Source organism: Acomys minous (assembly GCF_964271855.1).
Source record: "Acomys minous genome assembly, chromosome: 8".
In the NCBI taxonomy this organism is placed as follows: Eukaryota; Metazoa; Chordata; class Mammalia; order Rodentia; family Muridae; genus Acomys; species Acomys minous.
In genome coordinates, this window is record NC_140489.1 from 65,852,808 (window position 1) to 65,857,664 (window position 4,857).

The 4,857-nt window shown below is 41.0% G+C and overlaps 1 pseudogene across 1 annotated transcript; it reads right to left on the reverse strand.

Moving 5' to 3' along the window:
• Positions 1-2,828: 2,828 nt before the first annotated feature.
• LOC311602869 (MICOS complex subunit Mic60-like) lies at positions 2,829-4,376 on the reverse strand (annotated as a pseudogene). Its single transcript has one exon. The product of its transcript is annotated as an MICOS complex subunit Mic60-like (transcript).
• Between the last annotated feature and the right edge of the window lie 481 nt (positions 4,377-4,857).

The window sequence follows — 4,857 nt, forward strand, 5'->3', positions numbered from 1 at the left end:
GTTTAATTTGTGCATTTAAAATTCTGTGATACCACCTTATGGGTAGCATCTTCTCATAAAATCTGGCTTTATTATTAGTTTTAGTTGTTCTGGAGAGATCGCAGATTTTGCAGCCTGATTTTCTGATGCCATGGCTCACCTCGAAGCTTCCATGAGTCTCTTGGGCTCTTAGGAGCTTCTTTGGTGGCCCTCAGGTACTGGGAGTTTTATTTTTTATCTGGCAGACTTTTGTTTTTGGGTTTGGTTTGGTTTGGTTTGGTTTTATTTGCATTTTCATCTTGACAAAGTAGAAATAGTACAATCAAACTTCTTGTCTTCATTGAATTCAAAGTAGCAATATTAATGGAGAAACATAAATCCAAAAAAATCCCAGACTTGTGTCAATGTGTGTGTGTGTGTGTGTGTGTGTGTGTGTGTTTGCATGTGTATCTTCTAGTGAATCTTATCTAATTCTCCTATCTTTCTACTCATAAAGCCTCAAACAATGGAATTGTAAAAATTATTGAGTATAGAAAGCAGGAGAGAAAGTAAAATTAACCTAAAGTGTATCGTATTTCTATAAAATATGAAAGTAACAATTGCTAATATAATATAAATAGCACAGAAACCAGCACAGAATAATTTCATCAGCAATTTAAAATATGGCAACATTGTATTTAAAGTCACATAGTAAAATATTATCTTTAGATGTGTACCAACATACATGATTGGGCAGATCCAAGATCAGAGTCAGACAGACATGAGAAATTCACACATACCTGTAGAGAACTTCTACTACTCTACTTTTGAAAAAAAACTGAGTAGAAATAAGAGGAAAAGATTTTTAAATACTGTCTTGGTATTCCTCATAGTCATGAAAAATACTGGAAAATTGTGAAATGGCCACAAAAAAGGAGAGAGCAACAAATTATGACAAGAAGCAAATACCAGTTTTGTCACAACTGAGGGTAAGTAGATTTCTTTTTCTCTGGTACCATCTCCATACTCTAATTAGGGAGAAGTAAGATTATCAGTGCACCAAGAAGTATGCACAGGTTTAGCTATATCTGTGTTTTTTTTTTATTTTTCAGTGTCCATCCACCTTAGACTAATTGTAGGATTTACCTCATGGTCTCTCCTGAAGAGGAACGAAGCCAGTTGCTGGACATAATTTAGAGCAAAGGCATCAGGCATCTTGTTCTCTAAGTCAGACCCCTACAGCAGTATACAAAGGGACCAAGGAACAATCATGGATTATTATATTTATTATGATTTGATTTGATTTGATACTATACTATACAATACAATACCGTATATAGGTGTAAACCAATAATTTCCAGCAAAACAGATATTTCTAAAAGATAGGAAAGGTTCAAGAGTCCCTGTCTATTATGAAGAGAGTATCAAGAAAAGTTCTAACAAAGAATCTCAATAAAATATTCATAAGGATGCTTTAACATGTGGCTCAAGAAGCTGAACAAATATTCTATTAAGATGAAGCTCAACATGTCAAATTATACAATCATATGAGAAGAAAGAAGATGATGTCATTGTTCTGCACTCTGATTATAACCTTTCTTTCCCCTGATAGGACTTCAAACCCTACATAGATTTAGCTATTCTTTTTCTTTTTTCTTTTTTCATTGTGTTGCTTTATTCAGTTTGCTCCAAGGGCAGAATCAATAGTAGGGATCACATACATTATTTTGAGTGGCTCACAAGCCTGATCAATAAAACCTGAAAAACAGGAAGTGTCACACAAGTTGCAATTAAATCCTCCTGGAGTTCATTGGCATAATAGCAGTGTAAGGATGGTAAATGCAACAGGTGTTAACATCTCACACAGGACTTGGAACCTGCTCACTTCTAGACAATTCTGGTACCCTTGTTGCAAACCCTGCAGATACCAGTGCCGATTTCCTGTGATATGAAATGACATCACACAACTCTTCCTAGGCCTTATTCTTTTTTAAATATTTTTAATATTTTATTAATTTGTTCATATTACATCTCAATTGTTAGTCCATCCCTTGTATCCTCCCATTCCTCCCTCCCTGTCTCTTTCCCCCTACTCCCCTCCCCTATGTCTGTGACTAAAGGGCACCTCTTCCCCCTGTATATGCTCAAAACGTATCAAGTCTCTTCTTGGTAGGTTACTATCCTTCCCCTGAGTGCCACTAGGCCTCCCCATCAAGGGGACATGGTCAAAAATGGGGCCCCAGAGTTTGTGTGAAAGTCAGTCCCCACTCTCCACTCAATGGTGGAGAATGTCCTGTCCATCGGCCAGCTATTCTACTCCTTGGAATATACCCAGAAAATGCTCCAGCACACAACAGAGACATATGCTCAACCATGTTCATAGCAGCTTTATGCATAATAGCCAGAACATGGAAACAACCTAAGTGTCCCTCAGTAGAAGAATGGATAAAGAAACTGTGGTACATTTACACTATGGAATACTACTCAGCTATTAAAAAGAAGGAATTCCCAAAATTTGTGGACAAATGGATTGAACTAGAAATGATCACAATGAGTGAGTTCACACAGAAGCAGAAAGAATCAAATGGTATATACTCACTTATATCTAGACACTAGCCCAAGAAGCATGTCTCATGAAAGTCTTCACTTATCAGGAAAGTGGGTCAGAGGGGGAGACATCCTATTGGTACTCTAGATGAGAGAAGCATGGGAGAATGGGGAAATAGAAGGATCCAGAGAGTCCTAGAAACCTACAAGAAGAACATTATGATGGGCGGATCTGGGTCCAGGGGTCCTGCTCAAACTATGACACCAGCCAATGACAATATGGGAAGTAAACTTTGAACCCCTAGGCCTTATTCTTGCTGCACTTAAGTGGTTCCTATTCCTGTGGCATGATGTATGCATTCAGGATCTCCACTATCTGCTTTGTTTCTAGGGTCATGCGGGCCTCCTTCAACCATTCCTGTGCCACTCTTCTGGACTCCTGTTTTAGCTGATTGACAAACTTTACTGTCAGCTCCAGGTCACCATGCTCAATACAATAGGAGGCATATGAGAACAATTTAAATGTGTTTACATCCTCAGGGTAGAGCTCTGCTTGAGGCTTCAGTTGCTTAGGCAGGAACAGAAGTAGGGACTGCAAGTAGGAAAGGAAATATTGGTACAGGCTATTTCTGGTTTCATCAATCATGGCTACCCTTCGGGCTAGTTTTTGAACAGCATAGAAACAGGCTCTTAGGGTCTCTTCACTGTATACCCCCAGGTCAGGGAATCTGAAGAAATGGCTGCCGTTAGAACCTGGGTAAATTCATTATCAGGGAGTAGCTGACTCTGATGGCCTCAACTGTACACTCCCCAATGGGATGGTAGGCGCTTCCGCCAAGGAGGTCTTCATGCTGTACTTTAGTGCCTCCACTGAGAGCCTGAGCTGGTGGGCTTTTCTAGCTTCTTCTTCAGCAACTGCATGACTCTGAACAGCCTGCTCGATTCCTCTCATCCTGGCATAGGCAGAGTTTATGTCCAGAGAAAAGTTGTCAACTTGTTCTTGACTTCGACGGCAAAACTCTAATTCTTGCTCTGACAATTTCTCAGACAGGCCTTGTTCAAATTCATACTTCAGTTCCTGCTCTTGAACCTTGAGGACATGTCGTACATGATAACTCTGGCCGAAGCTGGGTCTGCATTTCATTTTCCATGGTTTCCCTGACTTCCTCTACCTTTCTGTCCTGCTCTGCCTGTATCTCAGTTCTGTGCTGCTCCAATGCCTTTGCCACTGCAGAATCAAAGGCCCGGTTTTCTTCTAGCTTTTGCCTTTCCAGGGCTAGCTCAATGTGTTGTTTTCTGTGGCTTTCTACTGTGCTAGCTCTTTGTTTAGCTGATCGATGGGACAATGGGCATGAGCAGTCAGATAGTTCAGGTCATCAGTGGACAGCTTGTCAGCTAGGTCAGAAATACTCATCTCTTTCCATCCAGGAGTAATGTCTGGAGTGATGCTGTCCAGATCTTTTCTAAAGTCATCCCTTGCTTGGACCACAAGTTCATGATACTGAGACATCACCTTGGCCTCAGACTGAGCAGCCTGGAACTTTTTGACCACATTATCCAGATCAACTATCATGTTGTGAAGTTTCTGCTCTGCAGCAGTTATATGAAGTTTGGTGCCAGCAACCTCTCTTTGCATCTTCAATTTTATTTTTCATGTTTTCTAACTCTTCTTTGGCTTTAACAAGGGCATCTGCAGCATCGTCAACTGCTTTTCTTCGTTCTTTCAATGTACCTTCTACTGTTCACCACTGGGCCACCTTCTCACTTGCAATCTTAGAGTTGTCCATGGCTGTTGTCAGTATGTTGGAGTGTGCATTGACAGCCTGAACTGCAGCATTCTGGGCCGTAATAGCCTGCCTGCAGAGTGACAGATGCAGTCTGGCTCAGAGCATCTTCTAAACTCTTGGCTTAGAGCTGAGGTGTCAGATGTGGGTATTTCTTCAGATGTTGGGACAATCGGTTTTTATAGCATCCTCATTAACCGCAGGGGCTTCGATCAAAAGTGTATCACCTGCTGCAGAAATAATTTGAGCTGTCCCTGTAGGTTCTGCTGAAGCTGGAGTGTCTCCCTTCTGTTTCTGGGTCTGTGCCAGCAGCAGTTTGGAGTCTTTCATCACCTCTGATATGTTGGAGATTTTTAGTAGACCAGACTGAATCGGTTTCTTTGGCAATGAAACACTATAAGGTGCAGAGCCAAGAACGATCTCAAAGCGCTTGTCTGAGTAAGTTATGGTTTTCTTTACACTTTCCAGGAAGTGGGGATCCCATTTGGCATACAGGATAGTGCCACCAACCCCTCCACCAATGAACTAAAAGGCCAGCTCCAGCGATTTTACCATAAGTCAACCCAGA